General features: G+C 41.7%; 1 pseudogene; it reads right to left on the bottom strand.

Annotated features, from left to right (window-relative positions):
* Positions 1-10,511: 10,511 nt before the first annotated feature.
* The window catches only part of LOC132209794 (basic proline-rich protein-like), a 42,589-nt pseudogene continuing 35,909 nt past the window's right edge, over positions 10,512-17,191 (bottom strand).

Below are 17,191 nucleotides of genomic sequence, written 5' to 3'. Positions count from 1 at the left end.
GAGTGTAGGTGGGAAGTTAGGGAGGTGATAGGTCAGCCCAGGGATGGGGGACGGGTCAAGGGGGCGGGAAGAGGTTAGTCGGTGGGAGATGGGGTTGGGGCTTGAGGTGGGAGGAGGGGATAGGTGGGAGGAAGGGCAGATTAGGGAGGTGGGGATGAGCTGGGCTGGTTTTGGGATGTGGTAGGGGGAGGGGAAATTTTGAAGCTTGGGAAGTCCACATTGAGACCATTAGACTGCAGGGTTCCCAAGCAGAATATGAGTTGCTGCTCCTACAACCTTTGGGTGTCATCATTGTGGCATTGCAGGAGGCCGAGGATGGACATGTTGTCTGAGGAACAGGAGGGGGAGTGGAAATGGTTCGCAACCGGGAGGTGCAGTTGTTTGTTGCGAACCGAGCGTAAGTGTTCTGCAAAGCGGTCCCCAAGCCTCCACTTGGTTTCCCCGATGTAGAGGAGGCCACAAAGGAAACAGTGGATGCAGTATACCTCATTAGCAGGTGCGCAGGTGAACATCTGCTTGATGTGGAAAGTCTTCTTAGGGCCTGGTATGGGGGTGAAGGAGGAGGTGTGGGGGCAGGTATAGCACTTCATGCAGTGCAGGGAAAAATGCCGGGTGTGGTAGGGCTGGAGGGGAGTGTGGAGCGGACAAGGGAGTCCCGGAGGGAATGGCCTCTCTAGAAAGCAGACAAGTCGTGGGAGGGAAAAATGCCTTTGGTGGTGTGATCGGATTGCAGATGGCGGAATTGTTGGAGAATGATGTGTTAGATCCAGAGGTTGGTGGGGTGGTACGTGAGGATGAGGGGGGTTCTGCTTTGGTTGTTATTGCGGGGAGGGGGTGTGAAGACTTCACAAGCTTCAAAATCTCCCCTCCACCTACCACATACCAAAACCAGCCGAGCTGGTTCTCACCTCCCTGACCTGTCCTTCCTCCCACCTATCCCATCCTCCCACCTCAAGCCCACCCCCATCCCCTACCTACTAACCTCATCGTGCCCCCTTGACTTGTCCATCCTCCTTGGGCAGATTTATCTCCTCCATAACTCCCCACCTCCGCTCACCTTCACTGGCTCCACCCCACCTCTTTGACCTGTCTGTCTCCTCTCCACCTATCTTCTCTATCCATCTTCTATCCGCCTCGCCCTCTCTCCCTATTTATTTCAGAATCTCCTTCCCCTGCCCCATTTCTGAAGAAGGGTCTAGGCCTGAACCGTCAGCCTTCCTGTTCCTTCAATGCTGCTTGGCCTGCTGTGTTCATCCAGCTCTAAGCCTTTGTATCAGCCTGATTGGACAAGAATAATGGTAAATGGAGGTAAAATATTTCACCAAACAAAGATTAAAAAGGAAAAGTTCATTGATGTTGTGTGCCTTCCAGTGCACAGTTTGTGAATTTGTTGGCAAGTATGGAATTGAGCTAAAATCTCCCAGGATACATCTTCATTTTGTAATGAGTTAATTTGTTTCAGCAAGGATTCAACACTCATATTTTCCTATATTGAAACAGTGATTACATATCAAAAGTACTTAATTGGTTGTAAAGCACTTAGTGATGTCCTGAGGTCATGAGGGGCCCTATATAAATGGAAGCCTTTCAGGGATGTGTGGTCAATTAGCAGCAACTTCCATTACTTGAGCAATATTTAGACGGCAGCCATTGCGAAGGAGGTGGACCAGTAATAACCAGCAGCAAGAAAACAGAAAATTTAATTGAAAAATAAATTCAGGACAAACAGGGTGTAAAGAAAATGTAAGTTACAAGAGGAAATGGTCAAGAAAGTAAAATCAGTACATATACTTGAAATACAGTCACAGCTAATTTTGAAACATTTAAAGTAATCTGTTCTGACATCTAAAAATTCCAGAAATTGCACAAAATGTGGGCATTTTTGCTCTGTAAGCACCATTTTCTAAATACTACTGCAGGGTGCATATGGTTCTTTCTGGCATCACCATGCCCTCCCATCTCTGGCTAAATTTTATTCCTAGGTTGTAAGGTTCATATATATGGAGTGTAAGGTTAATAAGGATGAAACTGTGGTAACTGAGAACCAGAATTACTGAACAGTTTTCTTCTTGAAATAGACCACACGTATCCAGGCAACAAGGAAATCCAGTACAGTAAATTGATGTCTTGGCATTAATGTGCTCATTGTGCAGTGTATGGGTCAGCACTTGATCCAATATCAAGTCTGCTATAATTTTCTTTAAAAAGACTCAATTTCGGACTAGAAGCAAAATATATAGAATTGTAGTTACGTGAAAGTGATTGGTTTTGCTTTCATTAAAGTCTGGGAATAAAGAATTAATAAACAAAGACCTCTAGCTATTTACTGTTCAAATTAATATAGATATCACCTTTAAGTGGACACCGTATCATAACTAGCCAACCTTATGATGATAGGTGGGGGATACTGGGAAAAAGGCCGTTTATGTTATTGAATAGCTTAGCGTAATCTATTAGGGCAAATGTGGAAAGAAATTTGAACTAGAAATAAAATTCTGTGGATGCTGGAGTGAAGTTAGAATCTATTCTGATGAAGAGTCCATATCTGTGGCATTAACATGTCTGTTCTCTTTACAGATAGTATCAGTGTTTTTTCTGGAATTTCCTGTTTTTGCTGCAAAGATGACCAATGATATGTCAACGCCATGACCCTATGCAGACTAATTATTCACTTGTGGCAGTTTATAAATGAAACGCTGATAACTCCTCTGGTCTTCAAACTGTGACACCACCCCATTGGGAATTCAGGAATTACGACTGTATGTTTTATCTTCATTTTCAAAATGGAACTTCCCCTTAAATTTCATGTCAACGTATCTCTGTGAGATTTGACTCTGGTCAGTTAATGCCAACTAACTACTAGGTTGATTTTATTTGTAAAACACTTTCAATTTGCAACACATGCCGGGTTTGCGAGATGCAAACTTACTATCAGTCTGTTTCAAGAAGCACACATTCCCTATTTCCAACCTCACTTCTGACAACGCAAGCGCTCTTGACCCTGGACATTTATTCAAAGTGAGTAGTTCCCCTTGTTTATGTAGGATCATGGAGGGATTGCAATGTTCCTGTTGTTAATGGCACACTATTAATCAGAGCAACATATTTACATGTACATAACCTACATCAGAGGATTGCAGAATTCATCAAACAATGATATCCTGATGCCGAAGCTACAGGAGACATATGAATGCAAGTTGTTGATGCCCTGGTAGGGCTTGCTTAGAGTTTCTGTCCATTAAATTAATGGGTAGAAGTTTTTGTTCACTTTACCATGATTACCTAATATGTGTGATCAGTGGGCAAGAGTCCCTGGGTGTAGATTAAACCCTGAAATTTCAACCTTAACCCCACAACTGCCACCTCACAACTCCCGCCATATCCCCCTGTTGCCCTCAACCACACCACCATCCCTACTGAGCAAGGGAGGAGATGGAGATTTAACATGTCGTCCAGGGGAAAGGGAGGTGAAGAATGTTTTCAGGTGGGAGGCTATGCATGGTGTTCTCAAGGGACAGAATTTTAATTCAGTGGTAACCTCACATAGATGACCTATTTTTGTAAATTAGAGCTTATACCATCTCTTCTGAGGAAGCCCCCCGCTCTCTAACTACATCAGTCACAGTTTTACATTGTAAAGATTAAGCTACAGAATCAAATCTCTTATCACTGCCCAATTGCCTCTACCAATGCCTAAAGATCAAACCCTCAGAATCAAAATTGACAGTTTCCTGTTCTGTACAGAAATCTGCCTCAAATTCCCTTTGCATATTCATTTCATATCCATTATAAAAGAGGACATTTCTTATCAAAAGAAAGAGGATTGAATAATAAAATCATGCTGCCTGGGTGATTGTTGATTCATTTGGTCTATGAGGAATAAGCTTCATGTGCTCATAGAAAGAAAAATAGAAGTGATGTTTTTGCAATAAACTGTGTTTTTCTCATATGAATCATATTATTACCAGGTACATTTCAAATAATTTGATTCTTAGCAGTATCTACATCTAGTACAACAACTTTCCATTTGTTGTACCAACTAGGCAACATTCTTTAGTGTTTTGCAGAATTTGAAATGATAGACAAGTTACATTCAGGCACATTGCTCATTTTTGTGTTCATACTTTTGCATTAATGGTGCATTGCTGTGTACAATGGAGACACTTGTCACTTTGGTGTATTTGCAGCCTTTTTAGCGATGGCCACAAGAAGCTATGAATATGCCATTGAGTCATTGGATTATTTGTCCTTTGGTGAACTGCACTTGTACTTTCAACATTGCTGCCTTGCCAACAAACCTCATCACTTCCTCCCAGGTGAGATGAGTTCTTTCTTTTAGAAAGGAGAGAAGGTTTAGGGTGGTCTCTTTGCTGGTCTCCAAGTAAAATGGTTCAAATTCTATGATTTATTGGACATTAATGAAAATGCTCATGCAGCTTCACCTCTGTCTTTCTGCAATCTCCTTCCTGCTGCTAGCCCTTTGAGATAGTTCTGGCATCTCAGGTTTGTCCTGTATAAATCTCTCAATCAATGGCAATGATGCCTTCAGATACTGAGGCCCTCTAGAATACACTCTCAACACCTGCCTGACTCTCTATCTTGCTTTCCTGCTGTAAAGTGCCCTTGAAGACTACCTCTTTGCCCAAGCTTTTGGCAATGTGATCTAATAAATCTCTACATGGTTTGTTGTCATATTTTGTTTTATAACTCTCCTGTGAAGTGCCTTAGGATACTTCATTACATTAAGGGCACAATAAAATTATAAGTTGTTGTTGTTGTTATCACCTGCATCTCCATTCTCTTGTTCTCAGACTGAAAATGCAGAATATCATCAACTGTCCCACATCTGAAGGAAGTACTATGCTGACTGGTATGTTAGATCAAAATTTGGTCCATGTAGCATGCATGAGTTGCGCTGGTATATCTTTGTGGCTTTGGAACTGCACTCAGAACTGAAAGGTCATGAGTTCAAATCCCAACATACTAAATGATGACACTGAATTTTAGCAATGTGGCCGTTTGTGGCCCAGCACCAGAACATTGCTGAATTGTAATTTTAAAAAATTCATCTCATCCATTAAAGACTTTGCAGAAATGATACCTGCCAGCTTACCCTCCATAGGCTACGTGTGACACAAGTCAGACACAATGAGCTTTGATTTTGATGACTTCAGGGTAACCAGAGATGGGCAATATGTAATAAAATATGATCTTGTCAGTGTTGTCCATCTGAAAAAAAAGTTAATTCCTCAAATTGATGTTACTTAGTTTTATTAAAAATGCCTGAACATGGTTACAACTCAGACAAATATGAATTTTATATTCCTCAAGTTCTCAATGTAGTTAACTCAGCCACATTAGGGGCATTTAAACAGTCCTTGGTTAAGCACATGGATAATGATGGGATAGTGTCTGGGGAGGGGCTTAGATTAGTTCACAGGTCGGTGCAACATCGAGGGCCGAAGGGCCTGTTCTGCGCCGTATTGTTCTATGTTCTATGTTCTATTACCTGTTAAAACCATTAGACAGGAACATAAACCATTAGTTCCACTCCCCAGTTGACGATGTGCTTGCTTTATTTGACAGGAAAGCACAGAGGGGAGATCTAAATGAGGCTTCTGAAACTGCTAATCTGAATTAACAAATTGAACAAATTAACAAATTTCACAGCGCTGATTTCAAAGTGTTGTTTTTCATATCGTGAACATGAGAAGCAACGTACTGCTCTGTCGGTTGCGGTGTACAAATGTAAACAGAATCACTGTAAAATGTGCCACAATTCAGATGAGAAATGTGATTAACAAAATAAGCCATGTGCTTTTCTCAAACACCCATAGGAAGCCTGCATAAGATATCCACAAAATGGTCATATTAGTATTGAAACTCTGCCTCTCTCTCCGCGGATTCTGGCAGACTTGCTGCGCTTCTGCAGCACTTCCTGATTTTATTTTTAAAATAGTGGCCGTTATCTAACTGGAGCATAATCAAAAATAGATTCTGATTCTACTCTACATATTGCATTGAAAGGATATTGTGATGTGCTGCTCCACAAACTAATGGTGAGGACAGTCTACCTCATCTGAAGCGTGCTTTCTCATTAACACTGAATTTACAAAAGGAAACAGATCATTCAGCCTAACATAACAAAGTGTGAAGCTGGATGAACACAGCAGGCCAAGCAGCATCTCAGGAGCACAAAAGCTGACTAGAAGGCCCGAAACATCAGCTTTTGTGCTCCTGAGATGCTGCTTGGCCTGCTGTGTTCATCCAGCTTCACACTTTGTTATCATGGATTCTCCAGCATCTGCGGTTCCCATTATCACAGATCATTCAGCCTAACTGGCCTTCCAACCATGCCTCCTACCCTTGTTTCCATCCTCATTCCACTGCTCCTTGAAGCATCTCAGCAATTCACTTAATCTATTCCATGCAGAAGCAAGTTTCTACTCCTAACCATTATCTAGGTTGAGTCATTTCAGCTGAATTCCTCACTGGATGAGGGTGTCACTGGCAGGGCCAGTGTTTATTGCCGATCTGTAATTGCCCAGAGGGCAGTTAAGAATTAACAACATTGCTGTGGGTCTGGAGTCATATGTAGGCCAGAAAAGTGAGGACAGCAGTTTCCTTCCCTAAAAGGTATTAGTGAACCAGATGGATTTTTCCCCTGACAATCCATCCCTAATGGTCACTATTAGACTCCTAATTGCAGTTTTTTTTAAATTGAATTCAAATCCCACCATCTGCCAGGGAAGGATTTGAACCCAGGTCCCCTGAGCATTACCAATATCACTAGGTTAATAATCTAGTGATAAGACCATTGGGCAACCACCTCCCCTGTGACCCTTAGTTATGAAATACCCACATTTTCACAAAACTGGAACTGATCCAGAGCCAAAACAGTTTCTGGGCCCTAGATGCCTGACATAATTGGCCAAGGATCCTATAATGAGTCATTCTTTAAAGTTAACATTTTCTCAACTAATACTGAGCATGCTTGAATATCACATAAATTTTTATATCTTAATTGCCATTAGCCAGAGGCTCATTTAAAACAGCTCATTACTCCCCACCTTGTCTGATTATGAGATTAATGACTTCATGATCCTACTTCAGATCCACTAGGTAAATTTGAAAGGAACCCAGACTCAACATTTCCTAATCTTGAGTGTACAACGTGTGAAGAACATGAAGTTGGTACAGTGTACAAACCTACTGTAACATATTTTTAAGCAGTGAAATGGAATTTAGATCACACTTCTTAATGCTGCGATAAATAATTTAGGAATAGATTACAAGGCATATCCAGTACTTACAATACAGTAACTTGCAGAAATTGAGTTAAACTTTACAATGTGTAATTCACACTTGTTAAAGACGGCTCCATTCAATGGTTTGCCCATCATTTGTTTCAGTAGATAAAATTAATTTATCCTTAATCTTGACCATAAGCGCATTAAGCTTTGCAGAACTATTGGACCCTTCACTAAAGTTTCATGTTTGATTCCCAGTCTTTGCTGAGTAAGCTTATTTCAGTCTAATTCCTATTCAGAGCATCCCCCATTTATGAACATCTGACTTACGAATACTTGCACTTACAAATATGACCCCATACAGGGGTGTAACTTTTAAGCACAAACATTTAAGGGAAGCAATGGCAAGTGTTATTATTGCAAGACTGCTTACTCAGAGACCTAGAGCATCTGGGTTCAAATCCCACCATAGCTGAGGGTGGAATCTGAATTCAGCAAAAATCTAATGATGATCATGTCAGGGGACAAACCCATCCTAACCTTCTGAGTAGTCGTCTAGAAACTAGAGCTGATTAGGGAAGAGCAGAAAACAATAACACAGAGTTTTATATTCATCATTTGTGTTAGCACATTTAGGTGGGGAGAAGGATAAAATAAGGGCTTCACAATATATATTAAGTTACAGGAGTCATAGTGTCCCAGCATTCATTTCTCTTAGGAGAGTGAAGAAGTGCTATAAAAGGCCCCTTAAAAGTTTTAATGTGGAAATAAGCAGAGTTTCACCACCATTCTAGCACTGTGCTGTGAATTGTCTTTACAAGGTTCACCTCTGAGTACTGGCCATTTAGGTCAGATACTTGTTAAATCATAATTCAGTAATAAGGAACAACATTTTTCCCACAGCCTTTGGAACTCCAACATCAGACACAACTGGGGGTCAGAAATCCCCACAGAACAGTCACAGAGAGGGCATTGGATGATCATTTGGATATAAATAGTATGCAGGGATGTGGGGGATAGGCAGGTGCTTGGTAATGGACAATAGAACCAATGCAGGCATGTTGGGCTGAATGGCCTCCTTTTGCGCCATCTGAGATTCGGTTTCTTCCTTCAAATTGGCCAAGTGATGGCCAGGGAACGGGCTGACTGTCCAGTCAAAGAATTTTAAAACTGAGGGTCAGTAGGAGGCTCTGTAGCTCCGAAGAAACAGGAGCTGCTTTTTCAGGGAAACAAGGAAGAAGAAGATGTCTCCTCAGCCCCAAACCACACACACCCCCACCCCCACCTCTCTCAAAGCATCCCAGCATCAAAATGATGTAATAAAAGTTCCACTGAGCAGTCAGCCCACGTGTGGAGGGCTAACCCTTGGAAACAGTGGGCTGCTGCTGAAGCCAAGAAGGCATGATAATTCCAAATCTAGCACTAACTCCCCAGTCAGGCACCTGGGGGCCATTTCTAGGCAGTCCCCCGTTTCCCAGGAGGCAGGTGCTGGAGGGAACTGGAAATTTCTAGTCAGCATCTGAGACCTTTAAACTTTCTGTTGCCAGCAATCCCACTGATCTCTCATTACCTCCTCCAGCAAAATGCCACGGGTTTGGGATGATGCTGGTGAACAGGCTGGCTGGCTGTGTGGAATCCATCCCACTTCCATACTCACTTCAACTGTGGCCTAAAAATTCATCCTAAAGAGGCAAAAAAAACTTGCAAACCACAGAGACGGTAAGGGTGAAGGAAGCTAGAAAATTTGTGTAAGGGAAAAACTGAGCCTTGAAAGAAGAATATATTTTACAAATACGAAAACCAAACTGAGACAACAAAGTGTGAAGCTGGATGAACACAGCAGGCCAAGCAGCATCTCAGGAGCACAAAAGTTGACGTTTTGGCCCTAGACTCTTCATCAACTGTACTGTTTATGCTTAATATGTAAGACTTTGGTATTTGAATTTCCTTTTAAATTTATATCTGTAAATCTGTTTATTAATTCAACATTACTTTCACATGGTCTTGCAAAATCTTTGACAAAATTGGTGTCAGCTAAAGATTCTATAATACCTGTTAGCACATTCCACCAGTGTTAGACTGCAAATCATAACTGCTTGGTTTAATCTTGATATATTTTCCTTTCTTTTGCAGACTGCCGGATGTTTTATCAATGGCCATGCAGATGTTGCAGTGTATATTACATCATCTGCATACCAGAGACTGTGAGGGCAGCAGAGTGTGTTCCATGATGAAAAGGAACCCATAAATGTACTGGTTTAAAGAAAGGCTTTATCATTATTCAAGTTAACACACATTGCAATGTGTGAATCAAATGACTGAATCACCTTTATTAGGCATTGATGTGAAAGGTGATGAATTCATCCTTTAAATATCAATCTTTATTTTTCTGCTTTCTCGAAGTGCCTCTCTAATCTTTCAGCAGCAACAAAACTATTCAGTAACAACTATCACACGGACAGCAGTTTTCTGAGTTTTTTGACCTGTTTCGAAAACTTCCAGTGATGACAGAGCCACCAGTTGTGGGTTCTCAGCCATTCCCTTCCCCCCATCCCCACATACTCCTATCCAAATTCTGTGCTGTCTAGAAAGGTCATGTGACCCTCATCAGTCTCCCTGGGGATGGAGGAGGGGAAGCAGATTGATCCTGCTCTTTGTTGAGAGGTCAACGCCAGCTCCCCTTGGCAGCAGGAGATTACCAACACACTCCTAAAAGCTGAGCATTGCTGCAGGCTGGCTGTGGTATCCTTTGGTTTCACTTACATGGATAGACTGAATTTAACTGACATCAGAATTAGCCAAAATACAGCCCAAAATTATCTTCCTTTCCTTGCACTCTGCCATGAACTGGGGCATTATCTGAAACACACATCAGTGTTATCAAAATTAACCCTTAAAAGTATGATTCCAAATCATTTTGTAATGTTTATGTACCGTTGTTTTTATAGGCTGATTTTCCCTGGGGTGGGGGCAGTGAGAAACACTAGGAATCCGTCATCAGAATGAAATGGAGGTCCCGAGCCTGTGCGGGTTATCAGGGAACCTCACCCACTGGAGGCTGCCTCCTGCTGGACCATTTCTGCATTTGCTGTCCCATGAATCTCTGAAGGCAGGAAGAACAATATGCTCTGTGTTCACAGCACAGGATAGCAAGTCTTGGCATACTGAGGATCATCCCAACCACTGGTCTAGCTGTCCTGGGTTCAAACCCCTGGCAGGACAGAAGAATAATGCCTGCTCCACTAGCACTATCAATAAATGTTATTCTGTGGTGCCCATGCGTGCTCTTTCTGCTTCTGTTGCGTGGGCATCACAGAATAACATGAATGGAGAGATGCCCAAGGTCTGGTAATCGGGAACTGAATTCTTCCACCACGTCATCATTACTTCCACGCCTGCTATTTCCCAAACTGCCTTTGAATGATACACTAAGGTAAACACAGAACAGTCAGCAGCCCCAACAGAAGAGGTAGGTGCTTCCGAAGCAGGAGGGTGACTGCAAGGCCTCCTCAAAATGAAGGTAATTCTAAAGAATAAGGAGGGCCCACAGCTTGTTGGTCTCTGGAGTTCTTCCCTAGGATTGGCTTTGGTCCCAGCTGCGGCTTTTCTTCTGGGCAGCTTTTCATTGCAGCGTGGAGTCTCTAACTCAATAGCTCGCAGCCCTGAGGCCACATTCACTCTAAGGTACGTGTCCATGAGGGCTGCTGTGATGGTCAGAAACAGCTGTCACTATCGACAAATAGCCCTTGGGGAGGTGTCCCTTAACCTCCTGAGAACTCCTGCTGACCTTTGTTCCCAGCTGGCCTTGAAAGGTTTCCACTGAAGTGGGATAGCATCAGCCCTTTCCTTCAGGTTTCTTGTCCCCACCCTGGTCTCCATGGGGCCAGTAACTAAAGTGTCTTATGAATCAGAGAACCATTGTACAAAATGCGGAGGAATGGAATTGTGGGAGATATAGCAGTTTGGATCAGAAATTGGCTTGCTGAAAGAAGACAGAGGGTGGTAGTTGATGGGAAATGTTCATCCTGGAGACCAGTTACTAGTGGTGTACCGCAAGGGTCGGTGTTGGGTCCACTGCTGTTTGTCATTTTTATAAATGACCTGGATGAGGGCGTAGAAGGATGGGTTAGTAAATTTGCAGATGACACTAAGGTCGGTGGAGTTGTGGATAGTGACGAAGGATGCTATAGGTTGCAGAGAGACATAGATAAGCTGCAGAGCTGGGCTGAGAGGTGGCAAATGGAGTTTAATGCAGACAAGTGTGAGGTGATGCACTTTGGTAGGAGTAACCGGAAGGCGAAGTACAGGGCTAATGGTAAGATTCTTAGTAGTGTAGATGAGCAGAGAGATCTCGGTGTCCATGTACACAGATCCTTGAAAGTTGCCATCCAGGTTGACAGGGCTGTTAAGAAGGCATACAGTGTTTTAGCTTTTATTAATAGAGGGATCGAGTTCCGAAACCAAGAGGTTATGGTGAAGCTGTACAAAACTCTGGTGCGGCCGCACTTGGAGTATTGTATACAGTTCTGGTCACCGCATTATAAGAAGGATGTGGAAGGTTTGGAAAGGGTGCAGAGGAGATTTACTAGGATGTTGCCTGGTATGGAGGGAAGGTCTTACGAGGAAAGGCTGAGGGACTTGAGGCTGCTTTCATAAGAGAGAAGAAGGTTGAGAGGTGACTTAATTGAAACATATGAAATAATCAGAGGGTTAGATAGGGTGGGTAGGGAGAGCCTTTTTCCTAGGATGGTGACGGCGAGCACGAGGGGGCATAGCTTTAAATTGAGGGGTGAAAGATATAGGACAGATGTCAGAGGTAGTTTCTTTACTCAGAGAGTAGTAAGGGAATGGAACGCTTTGCCTGCAGTGGTACTAGATTCGCCAACTTTAGGTACATTTAAGTCGTCATTGGATAAGCGTATGGACGTACATGGAATAGTGTAGGTTAGATGGGCTTGAGATCGGTCTGACACGTCGGCACAACATCGAGGGCCAAAGGGCCTGTACTGTGCTGTTATGTTCTATGTTCTATGTTCTATAAATTAAAAGTTGTCAAGCAGGGATATGCAGGCCAGGACTGGAATAAAACAAAATGCAAAGTTATGTTCTTAAAATCACTCAAAACCTCAGACATTCAAGGCAAGGTTCTGAAAGCTATGATAACATTGCATAAATAATCATGTTCTGCCATGTGTTCTGTTTATGCATTTTATTTGTAAGATTTTCTGTTACATTTTTAGTTTCTTTAAGCTAATTTTGCTGACAAATGCAGATTAAGCAGGGTGCTGTAAAATGACATAGTAGGTCTCATCAGGTAAAGCAATTAAAACCAGGGACAAATATGAAATGATTTTAACACATCTTTTCCCCTTTTTCTCCCTCCTTTGGAATTCCTGTCTGCCCAAGAGGTGCAATTCAATGGACATTTGCCATTTCCCACAATCTTACTCAAGTCAGCATTCTTAATGTGTGAAGATGACTAGAATTACATTGAAAGTGCAGCACAGAAACAAGTCATTTAGAACAGTCACTTGGTAATTAGTATCGATCCTCCATACAAACAGTAGTCCTAATTCTATGTGCCCATTCTGCTTTCATATTTTATTTCCTTCAGCTCTCCCTTACTTTACATCTTTACATTAGTATTTTCCAGTTGGTGTTGCTGGCAAGGGATTAAAATTGGAAACTCTGATTGATTTATCCCCTCCCCAGCTTCAACTATCAAACCACTGTATTACATGAGATCAGCATGAAACAGAAAGTTTCTGGTTTGTTTGGGTTCGCGTCTTTACCAACTAGGAATGAAGCAAACTTTTTAAATGTTGAAGTAAATTTCATCCGTAGCATGCTAGCACACTGTGATAAGAAGCAACATTTTGAAATTTTGTGTTGAACAAGTCTTTCAGCACATTGTATCCCTTCCTGGTAATCAAACACCCATCTACTCTATTCCAATGAGTTAATAGAATCATAGAATCCCTACAGTGTAGAAGCAGGCCATTTGGTCCATCAAATCCATGCTGATCCTCTAAAGAGCATCCCACGTGGACACACCCCGTTACCATATCACTGTAACACTGATGGTTACTAAAACACAGAGCTACATGATATCAACAATAACACCTTACTCTAACTAAACATGTCGAAGTGTTGATAAAGCAAAATTTGACATAGAGTCACACTAAGGAAACAATAACGCAGATGAACAAAAGCTTTACCAAGGAGGGTTGATTTAAGGAGCATCTTAAAGACGGAAAGTAAGGTAGAGAGGTAGAAAATAATAGAAAAAATTTAGAAATAATTTTAATAACATTGCAGAATGACGTACTAATATTAATATCAGTGAGTGGGAGGTGGTGCACTTTGATAGGAGAAATAACGAGGACATGTCAAAATAAAGAGAGCAAAGTGATCCATGACAAAGGATAATATTGCAGGCCGACATGGAAATAAAATGCAAATAAACCCTGGGTACTATTTCCAGAGGAATGCAAAAGACAGGAAGTGAGAGTGTTAAACTTGCGGACAAGCTGTGCGAAATCTGTTGTGTGCATTGAAGGGATAATGGTGAAGACATTTCAGATACTGTCACTCTATATAGGTGAGCCCTAAGCCTGAAATGGGCTTTCAACTCTAAACATATATGAGAACAGACAAATATCAGAATCCTCGGGCCAGCTGTATTTGGATAAATAAGTCCTCGTGCAGCCTAACCTTAAAGGCACCACTGGAATGCTCCATCAGAATACTATGTTTAAATAACATAACCACCTGGATGTGAAGCTGCACAGTATGTGGCAATGCCAAAGGCTGTAGGACTGTAGGTCAAAATTATCCTCATGAAGCTGTCATGAAACTGTCTTGCAGTGCTGAATTGAGATTCACTCCTCACTGTCTAGCAAGATGTTGATGACTCACAAAGGCTAATTTCAGGTGAGCCCTGGGCATCTCAGGGTGTCATGTCTGAGTCCTAGGCTGAAATTAATTTCCACAGCCTTTTGTTTCACAGCACACAGGGATATAGAACAGCAAAGTGATCTGGAAGAGAGAATTAAATAGAACAGGAACATATTGATTAAAAGATTGATTGAATGTGGTAGAACAAGGGGAGAGTGAACAAGCAGTAATCCTGTTTCAAAGGTGCAGTGAATTTTGGCAGCAATGTGAAGTTAGAGAAGGTTCCTTCAACAGAGTTGGGGATGGATTTGAAAGCAAGAACAAAGATTTCACAGTTGATTTTCTGAGGTACTGCAAATCTGTGAAGCCTGGCAGCAAAAGGTGGGAAATTACTCGACATGGTGCTGTATTATCTATATATGAAAGATGATGGTCGAGAGGCCAGTGAGGAGTATGTCTAAGAAAGTGATTCAGAGGTGATGAAAACGTGGGGTAAAATTTCCACAGGTTTAAACATGTGGGCATTGGCAAGGAAGCTGACATATCATGTGTAATCAGGAATAAGAAGATTTCTGACATCAATAGTTGCATTTTACAACCAAGTGTTAAACGGCAAGATGGCATTCTTGCTAGTGAGCAACAAAAGACCTACTTGTGTACACTAGTGTGCATAAAAATCCTCAATATTACGTCAACTTGCCTTATAGATATGCAGTTTCCTATTTTGCCACCCAACAGGTAGAAACTAGATTGCGACAATTCCCAATATGAAAGCCAGAGCAGTTACCTGGAGACTCTGCCTCATCGCTCACTCTTCCAGCCCTCCATCTAGATAGAGGCAATGGCCTACTGGCATTATCGCTGGACTGTTAATGCAGAAACCCACATAATGTTCGGGGGGACCCACGAGCAGAAAAGATTAAGACCTGAGGGCACAGTCTCAGAGTGAAGGGGGTAAATCTTTCAAACTGAGATGAGGAGGAATTTCTTCAGCCAGAGGATATTTAATATGTGGAACCCATTGTCACAGAGGGATATGGAGGCCGATTCATTGAGTGTAGTTAAGACAAAGCTAGATAGGCTATTAATTGGTATAGGGATCAAGCGTTAGGAAGATAAGGGAGGAGAATGGGGTTGAGAAATATTTCATCCATGATCAAATGTTGGAGCAGATGTGATGAGCTGAATGGCCTAATGCTGCTCATTATCTTCTGGTCTTATGATCTTTTCATCTTATTGCCACTAATCCATTTTTCCAGCAGCAGGAAAGATGGCAGACAGATCACCCAAAGTCCTATTGAATGTCTTAATTGGCCAATTCAGAGCCTCATCCAGTGTCCACTGCCATTTTCCTGGCAACAAGTGAACCACCTGCCAATGTAAATGCCAGCAGTCTTCTAGCCAGCTCTAGGCTAAAGCTCACTTTTTGGGTCTTGTTCAATCCATGAAAGGAGCCTTTCACAACAACTGATGAAGAATCAGCACTGTCTGCCTTCAGTGACCCTTCTCCTCACCTTTTTTGGGGCCTATCTAACTAATTCTGGTGCCCCGAGATGCATTTACCTAGCTATGAGAGCAAATGGGCTATCTGTGTGCTCTGTTCTTCCAGGTGCAACCCCAGTCATGGCCAGCGTTCCCAGTGACAATAAGAGTCCTGGACTGCTCACCATCTGATTAGACTTCCAGCGTTTGGAAGTAGATAGCCATCCTTATTAGTGATGTTGGCACCAGAAGCAGCTGGGTAATGGATTAACACTGGTAAAATGCAACCCCAGCTCCCACTCCAACCATGTTGCACTCACCAACATGTGCACATCCCCAGTCACATTTGGTCATGGTAGCAGGATCCCTTCTGTAATTAGAAATTCTGGACACTGTCTTCACTCAGCATCCATAAATAATCTTCCACCCAGGGTTACTTGCTAGAAACAAGGAACAAGAATATCGGCTAAAATCTCCCCTCTCCTAGCCTCCATCCTAAGGTCATTGACATGAATTGTAGTGGTCTATTTGCAAGCCCATCTGAGAACAGAAGAGTTCCCTATTGGGGATAGCTTCCAAAAGTGAAAAGAATTTGGGAAACCTTTCCTGGTCTAAATCTATCACTTAATACTGAGCCATTATGAGTTAATAAGAAGATTTACCATTGTCTGAGGGTTAGCATCTTGGTATGAAGTAGAAAATTCTGTTCTCTTTATTAGAATGAAATTGGTATCTGATATTAAACTCAAGCTGGTTTAAATACATTTCACATCCTCAACAGTAAACACAGGCACTGCTCTAAAACGGAAACTGAATTTATTAAACTTAAAAAAAATTCTGCTGCATTCAGCACATAATATGATCTGCACAAGATTTTCAGAATATTCAATGAGTAAACGGAATAAAATCAAGAACTTTATCCTTGAAGAACTTAAAACATTAAACTGGTTTAATATGTTTTACAGTGAAATCTTTCATAAAGGTATATCAAAGCATGAATTATCTTAGGAATGAAATCTGGTATGAATCGAGTGAATATTTTGTATCAATTTTCTTTTAATTTCTGCATTATTCATAATAATAATAATAAGATCATTTTTACTCATCTTGGTAATTACCAAAGTCTGAACAGTCACATTTTCAGGTGAACAGCCTTCTAAAATGAAATGATATAGTATGCTATTGACAAGACCTCTAACATATGCACCATTTAGAAAAGGAAAGATATTTAAAAGAACCTTGTCAGATTTCTTTCAAGCCATTTAATAAACAGTGCAGACATTTAAACTGCTCGTTTCACAGCAGGAAAAGAGCAGAGAGAACTTAAAATGGAACTGGTCCACCCCATCTTTGATTTTTTGCAATTTTCAGAATTCTGATTTGTTAGGTATATAAGAGGAAGAGCCACAGACATTTTTTGCCAACTGTTACTCCAGTACATCAGTAGAACTTTAATGCCACCATCACCAGGGGCAGCCCCATAGAATCCTCCAACTGAAAGAACCTGGTCAGACCATCAAAGAGAAAGAACGAACAGTTTGCATTCATGTAGTGCTTTTCAC

This window comes from Stegostoma tigrinum, chromosome 6, assembly GCF_030684315.1.
Source record: "Stegostoma tigrinum isolate sSteTig4 chromosome 6, sSteTig4.hap1, whole genome shotgun sequence".
NCBI lineage: Eukaryota > Metazoa > Chordata > Chondrichthyes > Orectolobiformes > Stegostomatidae > Stegostoma > Stegostoma tigrinum.
Note: the sequence above shows the minus strand (reverse complement) of the source record. Positions and strands in the feature narration are given on the sequence as shown.